Below are 13101 nucleotides of genomic sequence, written 5' to 3'. Positions count from 1 at the left end.
GCTGAATTTCTGTGGTATTCAGAGATTCATAACTCCAGGCATACAATTGTTTAGTTGGTCATTCTCTTTTTTCCATTTTTGATGTTCCAGTCTTAAGGAGATCATTTGATTGGTGGTCAGTGGTTGTGAGCATGCACTTAAGGCTTTTGAAAGAATACAATGCAGCAGGAAGATTATTACGGTGACTACAGGTAGGATAATTCCCAGTGTTTGGAGTGCACTTCGGAGCATGGTTTCCAAGACCCAAAATAATCAAAGAAAGACCCCATTGAAAAAGTCATCATTTTAAGCCCTATGGTTTGCGCAGTGATCTAATATAACTGAGTTTCAGCTTCCCCGGAAGCGGTAATCCTGGTGGAGCAGATGGTGGTAGCCACAGCACAGTACTGCCTTGCTCAGCTAAAAGATAATCCTGTTTCAAGAACAACTTTAGCCAGAAATTCTAGCATCTTTGCTAGACAATGTCTTACGAATAGGATCTGCAATGTCTCCAAGAGTTCAGGAGAGCTTTTTGATCATATTCTTATTTCTATTTACTCCTAAACCATGGGTCAGTCAGATTTTTAGCATACATGGGAAGAAAATCTCCTAGCTTGAAATAAAAAGTGATCCTAAATGCCTTATAAAGATGGATGCTGTATTACAAAGAGATGGTGAGATCTTTTAGTGAGTAGGGTCAAATCTGATCTAGATAATCATGGGAACACAAATGTACTAAGATTCACGTAGGTCAATGTGTCCAATTGGGTACATACTTCTAAGGGGGGTCAATTGTAGTTTGCAATGACATTAAGAATAGAAGAGAAATTGGTCACAGGGAAGACCAGGGGATCTTTCGCATTATGGCAAATCCAGCAATCTGAAAGTTTACCCCACTTAACAACGACCTAGGAGATATGGACAAAGGCATTATCTTTCCAGACCAATGCCAGAATAAAGAAAAGAACAAGAAAGAGAGGTTTTCAGATTTAGTTAAAGTATGAAGTCTCAATCCATCTTCTTGGATGGACGCAGTCTATTTTGAAGCCATCCACTTCTTCGTCAGTTTGATTCATAGGTCTCCAGCATCTGTACAGGACCAGATGGCAGGTGGAGACTTCTTTAGCTGTGAGGTGTGTATCCAAGGCTCAATATTTTTTACTTTTGCAGCAGTAGAGTGGGCAGGCATACTTGGTAAGGTCCCTCCCAACAGGGGTCAAGGGTTGTCTTCCTCTAATGACACTTCCAGAATACTAATTGCCAGGTTCAGACTGTGACAAACAAGATCCCTTGCACTGGGATACAGAAAAGCTTTCTTAATCTGTTGATTTGATGCTTGAGCATAAGCCATTGAAGACTTAACAGCAACTGATCATACCAGCATGAGACAGGGAATCAACAAAAGGTTATATACCAATAGATATTGGCTTGCAAGTGACTAGCTCATGTGATGTGTCTTTTTTTCCCCAAAGGGGTTACTGTAAACTGTCAGCAAGATCAAAAACAATACCTTAAGCCAGGGAGTTCAGTGGTTTTGGCAAGCTTAGCAATTTTAAGTTTGAGGATCTCATTAATTCTCTCAACCTTGCCTGATGATTGAGAGTGTTAGGGGCAGTGATCATTCCAAGAGATTTGCTAGGTTTTCATTAAGGCTTGTATGATTTGTCTAGTGAGGCAGGTGCCTGGAGATTGTAGAAGGTATACCCCAAGCTGGAAACACATTTTCTAACAGTTTCTTGGCCACTGTAAGGGCATCAGCCTTTCAGCAGGGAAAAGCTTCAATCCATCTGGAAAACACACATACAATAACAAGAACATATTGACAACTCATACTAAGAGACAGCTGAATGCAGTCCAGCTGCAGGTGTTCAAATGGTCCAGAGAGAGGACGTCTGAGGCCACTGAGGACAAAAATAGTTTTTCCGGGATTATGGACGTAGCAGGTCAGATATCGCTGGTAGACTGTTTTTGCAATTTTAAAGAAGTCTCCCCACTTATATCAATTCATAATTTGAGTTGTCTTAAATGTATTACGATGAGTAAAGGAATGCAAAAATGGAAAAATGGGGTTTGCCAGGGGGCCAGGAAGAACCAAGCAGCTGTCTTATGTTTTCCAAAGCCTTGACTGTTCATTTAATTTACAGCCATTGTTTACCCATCTTAATTTCTCTGATTCAGGGGCAGAATGTTGCCATGTTACAAGGAAATCAGGATAGCAAAAATCTACCAATGAGGGGTCATTTTTTTGCAGAAGCAGGATGGACTTCCTTCACGTGTGCCATCATCTTTATAGGTTCTGTTGCTGCTGCCTTCGCATAAAAGTCAGCTGGGGCATTTCTCATACTCAAACTCAGTCCTTTTAGTGTGAATCTCAGTTTTGATGACAGCAGTTACAGAAGGTAAAAGAACAGCCGTAAGATCATTTACTTGTTGCCCATTTTTGATTGAGGTTCCAGAGGATGTAAGAAAACCCCTTTGTTTCATGACATCCCCCAAATCATAGACAAACCAAAAGGCATACCAGCTATCAGCATAAATATTTATAGTTTGTCCTTTCTAACAACTGGCATGCTCAGGTAGGGCAAGGTGCCCTGCTTGTTGGGTGGATTTCGCTTGTGGGAGGTTCCCCCTTTCAAGTAGGTCATATTGAGTGGTAATAACATAACTAGCATGGAAATTCCTTTTTTCCTTTCTACAGTATCACCCATCAACAAACTAGGTTACATCAAGATTAGTTAAAGGGGTATCTCGTAAATCAGGACACAATGTCACCAAGTGGAGCATTATTATCTTTCAGTCACAGGGCTTGCCTTTCTCAGGGAGATGTAGTAACATGGCAGGATTAAGGACGTCGAGATGTTTAAGATGTAGATTAGGTTATGAAAGCAGAAATGTCTCATAAGGAGTTAGTCTACCTACAGTGAAATGTTGAGGCAATTCGGAGTTAAGAATAGACGTTGTCAGAGTTGGACAGCTTGTGGAGTTTGCAAATAAACATCATTTCCTGGGGTCAGATCTGCTGAGGCTTCCACTAACTTTGCAGCTGTGGCCATAGTTTTACGACAGCTGGGACAGGCACAGACAACTAAATCAATCTGTGTGCTCTACTAGGCAATAGGCCTGTGTTTATTACCATGTTCTTAAGTGAGCCTTCCCAGGGCTTGATTATCCCTTTCATGCACAGAGATCTTGAAAGGTTTTAAAGAGTTAGGTGGCCCTAAGCAGGCGGTTCTAGCAGTGCTTGTTTTTTGTTTGTTTTTTTTTTGTTTTGTTTTTTTTTAAAGATTTTATTTATTTGAGACAGAGAGAATGAGAGACAGAGAGCATGAGAGGGAGGAGGGTCAGAGGGAGAAGCAGACTCCCCGCCGAGCAGGGAGCCCGATGCGGGACTCGATCCCGGGACTCCAGGATCATGACCTGAGCCGAAGGCAGTCGCTTAACCAACTGAGCCACGCAGGCGCCCCATAGCAGTGCTTGTTTTATCTCATAAAAGCCTACTCATATTTGTCTTCCCAATGAAAGCGTTCAGGAACTGAAAGTTTAGAAAGTTCATAGAGTGGAAAAGCTAAAAGGGAAAAATTAGGAACCCGTAGTCTGCAATAACCAGCTAAGACTAGAAATCCACAAAGCTGTCGCTTATTTGTGGGTCTAGGAAAGTCCTGGATTTGCTTAATTCTTTTTGGAGACAGCTGAATTCCTTCAGTGCTTAGCTCATGACCTAGGTAATGAAGAATGGCTAGAGATAATTGTGATTTTTCCTTAGGGACTTTGTGCCCCTTTTCAGCTAACAGTTGCAGGAAAGAAACAGAATCTTTTATGGATGCTTCTTTGGTTACTAAGCACAGCAAAAGATCATCTACATATTGTAAAAGGGTTGATTTCCAGGGGGACCTGGAGGGTGCTTAAATCTCAGTGAAGTATTTGAGAGAAATAAGGAATTTCAGAGAACCCTTGAGGCATGACTATCCAGGTATATTGGCAAGCGTTTCTAATAAAGGCAATAGGTATTAGCTGTTGGGGCCTACAGGGCTGACCAGAAGTTTACAGCAGTGAACCAACTTGAGTCTGGAAGAACTTGTCACAGAAGGGTGCTCAGGCTTGGGATGACTGGGAAATGGAGAATAACTATCCTAATGATGAAGGATAGTTGGAAGAAAGGCAGGCAGGGACAAGGGCACACCGCCCCCCCGCCCCAACACCCTAAGAGGAAACCACCCTTAAGAATTTTACACCACCCTGGAAGGAGTCCTCCACCCTTTCCCACGTGATAGATAGATGACAAAAACCTCATTGGATGATAGGCACAGGGAGGGTTAATCAGATTCAAACAGCCAGCCAACAAGCCCATAAAAACCCTTAGACTTAGAAACTCTGGTGGCAACTCTCTGGGGTCCCCTGCCTCTTCAGGAGCTTTGTACTATCATTCAATAAACTTTGCTTTGCTGCCCACCACTCTTCGTCTGGTCTATCTCTTCATTCTTCAAAGCGGCCTGACCAAGAACCATGGGCACCGAAGGAAAAGCAATCCTATAACACTAATAATCTCTCAAATCCTGGAGAAATCACCATCCCCATCCGTCCATTAGGTTTCTAGACCAGTAAGATCTGTGTGTTGCAGGGACTAGTACAGGGAATAGTTAGCCCCTGGGCAAGAAATTAGATCTTCTATTATGGGTGTGAGGCCTTGATGGCCTCAGGCTTTAATAGATATCGAGGTAATTTAGGGAGAGATTTACTTCTATCTATATGAATCTTTTGTATGAAGGCATTCAGGAAGAATTTACATAGGACCTTTGAGAACAATCTCTTTTACCAGTGTCTCAGTTAATTACAGCTGAGACATCAATCTGTGCACCAACATTTTGATGATGGACCCCAAGGGGGGTGCAATACGGGAAACCCAGGTGTTGTTTGGGGTCTCTGGCCTTGGAACTGTTAGTAGCTATAAAGTTAATAGCTTGGCAGATTTTGTTTGTGACATTGCTCCAGGGTCCTAACTGCTCAGCTGTAGTCAGGAGTTCAGTTAGGCTGGTGGCCTCCCATCTTATTTTCTGCCTTTTTATCAACCACTAATCTCAGGAGATAATCCATTTACAAAGATGGCAGCTAGAGTAGACTGGGTGACCTTATTTATTATATGAAACCCCAACTGCCATAGAAAAAGGGATTCCAAAGTGCTTTAAATTCTGCCACAGATTGATCTTCTTTCTTTTGCAAATTTGTATAATAGACCAATCACTGCGGACAGGGAAGACTCCAGCAATGGCTTGTAAAATTTGGCTGCTATTTTGCAAGCTTTTTCTGGTTCCTGAGATGTTGTAGACCAAGGATTTTGACTATTATCCTTGGGGTTTTGCCATCTTGCTTCTTGCATCCATTTTGGGGCCTCACCAGCTCCTACCAATATACATAAAAGCTGATAAAAATCTGGAAGCCTGGAGTTATAGGTCCAAATATGACTAAAATCTTCAAAAAATTTTGGGTTTCCTCTCTAGGTTTGGGAAATTCTTTATGGCCCTTAGTTGAGTCTTTGACCAACAAGTGAAGGATATCTGAGGAGATTCATCTGTAACTTTGGGTAGTTTTATTTCAAAAGGCAACTGTTTAGTGGTCTCTTCAGAGTGGAAAGGCACTTCAGACAGAGAATTAGTAAAACCTGAGTACTCAGGTAAAAAAACCGGGGGGTGGAGGGAGGGAGTAGCAGGAGTCACATCAGTCCTATCATCTGTTGTTTTAGGTGCCCCTTGTATCTTTAATTTTTCATTAGCCTTTTGTGACAAGTCCTTTAATGAAGGTATTTTGGAATTTGGAAGCCTTTTGGAAGCTTCTGCATGCCAATTAAAGTAGATATCCCATTCTCCTTGCTCAACTTGGGATCCTTTCCTGTCGAATGCATTTCTTAAATGAGCAATCTTGTCTAATTGGAACATTTCCCATAATGGCCATTGTAATTCTAGGTTATTTTTAGTAAAATTTTGTTATTTTGCTACATATCTGAAGCTTCTGGGACTATAGTTCTTAAACATAAAATAAGCAGGTGTGTCAGAAGATACCACACTCAACTCTTGGGTATAAAGGATCCCACTTCTTTTATTTAGGCCTTTGGGTTTCCTGGAGCCAGACTAATACCTGAGAGGGCCTATCACAGGAGTCTTCTTGAGGGACAAGCTCTCTAACAACCATTAAGTTCTCAACCTGTGCCCACCATCGTTTGAGTCTTCTTTGACTTACTAGATTCCCATTAGCAATTAGCCCTTACTTAATATTCACTGAGGTCTCCCACTGGACTCAGTTTGGCCCAAATTGGACCACTCTGGTTTTTAAGTTGGACACAGTCCTACTCTGGCTGGTAGCCACCAAAGCTGCTGAAAGTCTCCTCCAGTTTCACTGCTGCCACCAAATCCATTAGAGACAAAATTCCACCAAGTAAATTTAAAGATCTAACTGGCTTTATTCAACAATACATGAGTGAGGCAGCATTCCATGTAACAAAGAGAAGGGAGCTCTGAGGACTTGTATAAAATGGAAGGTGTTTATAGGGAGATAGGAGCAGGACAAATAAGTTATTAACAAAATAAAAGAAAGAATTGTTTCAGGCAAGGTCATCGTCCCTTAAGGGAAAGGGCAGGAGGTCCTATCATGCAGATTACCTCACTAGTGCAATCAGAAAATTCCAGACTGATTGGTTTAAAATTCCACCCTGAGAAAGGCTGAAACTGCACTTAAGATAGGTATTAAGTCTTGGTGGGTTTAACGTAAGTGTCTCCATTTGGGGTTTGTTGTTTCTTTTTAACAGAAGAAAGGCCAAAGTTTTAGTGTGTCAGTAGACACTTCCTGAAATAGGTTCCCATAGCTGTGTCCTGAAGAATGAGGAGGCGTTCACCAGTGAACAGTATAAAGTGCCAGAAGAACTTATTTCTCATGCACCTGCAGGTCAGTAGGGCTAGCTATACTTCAGGTTATGGTGACTACAGTCCTCTTGCTGAAGATCTGCAGGGGAGGAGATGGGAGTCAGTTCTCCTCCACATATACTCATTCTGGAGTTCTGGAGCCTGGGCTGAGGGGCAGCCCTTACCAGGGAGCAGCTCTCCTTGGGGGCAATGGCAGAAGCACAAAAGGACCAAGGGTAACATGCAAAGCTTGGAGTCAGCTTGGAATCTGCACACTATCACCTCTGCCCATGTACTGTTGGCCAAAACAGGTCATATGACCAAGGCCAGAGTCAAGGGTCCAGGGGCAAGGAGCTGCACTCTGCTTTTAGTGCCAGGTGTTACAAAAGTTACATAGCAAAGGGCATAAAAATAGGGGCCAGGGTGGGAGTCAGTGAAGAATGGGATCAGTAATTCCACCTACCAGCATCTGCATGAAATTCTAGAGAGAACCTCCGTGAACGGAGCATATGAGATGATAAACCAGAAGTCAGTTTCAGCTCAGAGCACAGTGGAGTGGGGAAAGAGTGAGAAATTGGGATAAAGAAAGTTGGGCATGGGCTTCATGTAGGGCTTATTTTACATTGTGAGATATAAAAGTGCTATGATTCAAACAAGCACAGGGTGTTCTGGAAGCAGATGAAGGGCAGATGGGCTCCTAACCCAGTCTTAGGAAGTTGCTGGGGAGGCCTACCAGGCAAAGAGTGGCATGGGCCAAGACTGGAATTGCAAGCCTTTTAACAAAGCTGGCGCTCATTGATGGCAGGCACAGTGTCTTTGCGGTGCTATAATGCATATTTTGGAAGGGTTTATGCTTGAGCAAAATAGCCAGGCTCTTCTGTTGTGGTTTGGTGGATACTGGGAAAGGTCCTCTACCCCAAAAATAACCCCTCAACACATCTAGAAAGCCAATAGAGTCCAGAGTGTGTTGCATAAAAACAGAGGAGAGGACAGGGAGTCTGGCTTCGTGCTGGGCTGAGCCCAGCCCACCCCATGGCAGGTGCTCCAGTGGGATTATAGTGTTTGTTCTCCTGTCAGCAGGCTAGTTAATCCTCCGAATACTTGCCAGGGATATGCACACAGTAAACACTCTGCTCTGTGAGAGTTGTCCCATCAAAAACCAACAGAGTTGACTCCCCTGCAGATCTGCAAACCTCTCTTAGCCCCCTTTCTCTGCAATTACCAGAGGTGATAATTGATCTCCCAAAATGATGCCAGATTTCACAGAAGGCTTATTAATTCCTCCCATTTTTATCAGCCAAGTAAAAGTAGTGTGTGTGTGAGTGTGTGTATGTATGTGTGTGATTGAGTGAGGCCAACCAACTCTAGAGAGTTGCTTGAGGTCACACAGAGTCAGTGGCTCAATATGGATTAGCAAAGCCTCATGGCCTGTCTGGTCCCCAATCCTTTTTATCAAACCACAGAACAAGTTGCCACATGAAGAAAACATTAAAGAGCATTAACCTCTGATAAGTTACATTTATTTTCTTGTACATTTGGCATTTATTTTGGTTGTTTCAATTTGTGTGGCTTAGTACATAAAGTTCTGTATGGTTGCCTTCTGAATTCTGGGTCTTTTATTTCTGTTGTCTCTTATTTCTAAGTTAAAGTTACTGTTTTCCATTTCAATAGAAGTTGCCTCAAAAACCATCCTTGGCTTTGGTGTCATTGAAATGTGGAATTTAGCAGGATTTTCTCCACTCCACATTAAGATGAAAAGTCTTTACAGCATCAGCCATTCTTGATCAACTGATTTGAATGTTTCCTGGGAGAACAAAATTACTTTAACTCTGATTTCCCATATGTTCTTTGGTCATTTGTCTCTCCAGTGAAAGTCCATAGCCTTTAAATACGCCCTAACATTTTCCCCCCTCACAACGTAGTTGGTGTCTGTTTAAATCTTTGGTGCATTTCACATCTGTGCATGCCTGTAGTTAATTTTTTTTTTGAAATGCAGAGGTGTTGACTTCAGGATAGCTGGACACAGTGGTCTCAGGGCCACTGGAGAGGCTGCTTTCTGGAAACAAGAGAAATGACCCCCAGAAAATAAAGGGCTTTACTTGATACAATCTAAGTAGCCCATACATATATGCTTTACACTAACTGCCAAACATATGGTGAGATTCATAGATTGCCTGAGTACAAATGAGCATAGAGATGAACTCAATTCACTTTGCCACACCATTTTTTGCAAAAGACTGAAATCCACCTGAGAAATATGAACAGTTCTGTATTTCTAAAGATTACTGTTTAAATGATCATGTCGAGCTGGACAAACAAAACAGCATTACCATTTCCAATAATGTGATTTATCATAAAATTACCCAGTTTCCAAATTGGAAAGAAAATTGTTATATGCTATTGTGATGACATCGTCCTTAGTGAGCTTCATGGCTATCTACATCTAAGGGCATTCTTGGCTGCTGTGCTAGCAGGGCTGGAACTGGAGAGAGGTGGGAGCCTCGGGGGCAAAATTTAAGGGGGTGCCAAAAACTCAGTAGCCAAGATAAATATTTTAATGCAATATTTTATAAAACAAAATAACTGCAAAAATCCATGGTGAACAATAAATCAAATGTGATGGATCAAAGTGGATCAGTTATAAAGTTGCTGCCCTCCAGATAGGTGGAGTGCCATGGGATGGGATGAAAGGGCAATTGGCTTGAAATGTACGGTTATTGGGGCAACATTCTGTATGTTCTAAGGGACTTTAGAGAGAGGGGAAGAGAGAGACAGAGATAGGCAGACAGTGAGAGCCTATGCTTATTCACTGTTTTGTCTACTTTAGAGTAGAGGAGATTGAGAAACTGGAGAAGAGAAAGGCTACAGGAAAAGGATAAAGAAGCTTTACAGCTGCTCAAGGCCATCATTAACCTTGATCTGTTCCATCTACTTAGGGCCCCCTACTCTGAAGAGGAGATGACATTCTCTGGCTTCGATCCGTGCTCCGCAATTGGCTCCATTCCTTTATTCATCAGCATCGTACCCTGGGAACTATCATCATATTCATGCCATAACTCAGTGTTCACTGAGGGCCTGGCTTTCAGGCCAACGGATGTGGAAAGTGACAATAGCCTGGGTAATTAGGCAAAAATATCTGGCTTAAATTGTCTTGAGACCCATCCTGTGGGATATATTAACCATTAAAATTGTTTGTGGAGACAGTGGAGAAAAAAGTTTGCTATGAAAAGATCGGGTGTTATAATGTGTGCCGGATACCATTCAAGTGTGAAGTGTTACCCATCATGATCACACACCCAAGCACCGCTTAGGGAGAGCGGGTCCCTGAGCAGAGGACAAGCGTGCATCCCATGTAGGGCAAGATGAGGCCACTGTCTGGGGGCTGCTTGATATTTTATTAATTTCTACTGCTGAGAACTTCAAATCTTTTCATTATTAGTATATTTTACTAAGTTTGTGCCTTCAGGCTTTTCAAGGAAAGGGCACAATTTTTAAAAATTAAACTTTAAATCATCATACATTAAAAGGTGTTCATTACCATGAATATATTTAAAAATGGGGTGCTGAAGTTATCCCATAAATCTCCCAAACAGAAATGAGCTAAAGAGAAAATGTTTCTTTGAGAAAGGGAGACCAGGGACAAACAAGTCAGATCAAAGTGGTGGACAAGGTCCACACGGCTTCCATCTGCCTGCCTTTATGTCTGGTCAGCCAGACCCAATGAATGGATCATAAACCCGGTGCATGTATTCATTCAGTCACTCATTCATTCATTCATTCATTCATTCATTCCACAAATCTTTATTGAGGGTCTACTAGGTGTCAAGCCCTGAACTAGATCCTGAACAAAACAGATCTAGTCCCTGCTCACATGGAGCTTACAGTCCTGTGCACCAGACAGCATTTAAGAGAATCATCATCTAAATAAATGTGGAAGGATATGTAATTGGAGCACCTGAACTAAGCTAGGGTTCAGGGAAGACTTTACTGAGAAAGCGAACTGTATGTTCATACCTGGATGGGTAAGTTAGAGCTAACTTGGTGAGAGGGTGCCTTATGGGAACAGGGGAAGCATTTGAGAAAAGGTGCAAAGAAAAAGTCTATGATAATAGAGAATAACAAAAAAAATTTTTTTTAAGGTTTAAAGCGAATACAGAGAAGCAGCAGGAGAGGTAGGCAGGTGTGGGTTAACATAGAAACTGGAGCTTACAGAAAAGTAAGAATAGCCAGACAAGTGAAAGTGCAGAAGGATGCAACTGGAAAATCTGAGAAAAGGTCATCAACAGCTTCAGCCTGGAGGACTGGAGTGTGAATAGGGAGACGAACTCTCAGAGAAGGTTGTAAAGCACACCACAACAGAGAGTGAGAGATTCCAGAAAGGTCTGTGAAGCTGCTGAGTATCTGACCAAGCCCTGTGTCTGAACCACACTGCTGCTTGAGAATAATGGCATCCCATTCACTTCTGCCTTTCAAATTCCAAATCAGGTCCTGTCATCGGCAATTTCCAACCCAGGACCATGAAAAAAGAGGATTCTAGAAACTGCTCCCAATCTTAGGCAGAGGGGTGGCACAGAAACAGTGAAGCATGCACAGACCATTTAGGACTGGTTCTGCTGTTCAGAATTTGAGCTCAGATCCTAAAGTCAATGGGAAGCCATTGGGGGAGTAGCATAATTAGCATAATTATAATATAATTATATATATATTATATAATATAATATAATTCACTCAGGCTGTGCTACCTTGCACAGATTAGAAGGTAACCAGGGAGAAATACAGGTTGGAAGACTGTTGTAAAGCAGGAGATGATCATTTGAACTAGAGTAGAGACTGAGAGAAGTGAAAAGAGTAAGATGTAAAATAGGACTGCTAACAAATTAGAGATGTGGAAGACGAGCAAGGAGGCAGCAGAAAGCACATGGGTTTCATGGGTGGCACAAGTCTTCTAGGTTTCAGATTCAGAGACTATCAGGAACACAAGGGCTTCAGGTCAATTTGCCTAATTCCTTCCCTACTTCCGACTGATTCCCGTCTTAACACCATGTTGATTCGGGGAGGGTGCCTGCATGCTTATTTCAGGAATTATTTTCAGTCCACATAATATTCATGTCTTTGCATGAGAAAGTCACTGTAACAGCATGGATTCAGGAATTACAGTGCACACATTTTCTTTTTTAATGCAGATGCATTGTAGGAAGTAGGACAAGCCAGGTTCAGCGTTCAGTGAAGATAGGTTCCCCCCCACTTCCAAACCTATATCTGGATCAGTAGTCAGAAGATCAAGTTTAGAGATGGGTAAGAGTGGAGCTTAAAGGGGATTTGAAGGTGATGAGAAGGAACCCTATTCCTATGTGGATAGAGAAGGAGATATGCAGGCAGCGAAGCCAACACTCCTCACCATCTCTTTTATCTGTCTTGGAAGCTCCGTGGATTGGCAGGAGCTGCCTCACTTGGAGAGGAGTGCTAAGATAAGTTAATTATATGTTTGTATTTGATACCATGTGTTACAAAAAATGCCAACTTTGTACCATTCAGCAATGTAGCTATTGTAAATGAGAAACTCTGATGATACAAGTGTATCTTGCTCTAAGTAAATTTGATTATAGGCTTTCAAGTTTATAAAACTTTACCAAATTAGTAGGAAGCTAATGTCTTCCTGAAACCTTGAACTTGGACATTTTGTGAATCACATGTAAGATGATGAGACCTACCTGAAAAGTGTAATGTTATGGTCTGGTACACTTGTAGAGATTAATGACCTATGATCCAGTATACTTGTAGAGATTAATGACCTAGGCATGGTTTTAGCTTGTAAACCAAGAAAGAGTGCAACAAAGCTTTGTTGGGTTTGAGTGTGGAGTCAAGAAACTGCCAGAAAGGAGAAAATTATGTATGGGTCCACCTAAACCAAGAAGAAAATAATAGGGAGAGGTGACAGCTAACACTCAGAAGAAAGGATATCTTCAAGTTAAGAAAATGCCTTAAGGAAAAGGCAAGTTTCTAGTTTAAAGCTTTATACAACCAATATCTTATAATCCAGTGATACAGTATGAGGTCCAGTAGCTCTAGAATTGGCAATTTCTGAACTGCTTGTACTCCCATATACTTCAAATCTCCCTTGTGGTGCATACTCCTTTGGAGGAATTTATTTTTAATTTTATAATGAGAACTCCAACCAGACATAGCATTCACCTTCAAGAACTATGTTTTATATAAAAAATTCATTGTAAGA

The sequence above is a fragment of the Leptonychotes weddellii genome, chromosome 4 (assembly GCF_054177405.1).
Source record: "Leptonychotes weddellii isolate Sample4059 chromosome 4, ASM5417740v2, whole genome shotgun sequence".
NCBI lineage: Eukaryota > Metazoa > Chordata > Mammalia > Carnivora > Phocidae > Leptonychotes > Leptonychotes weddellii.
This window is presented reverse-complemented; position numbering follows the sequence as displayed.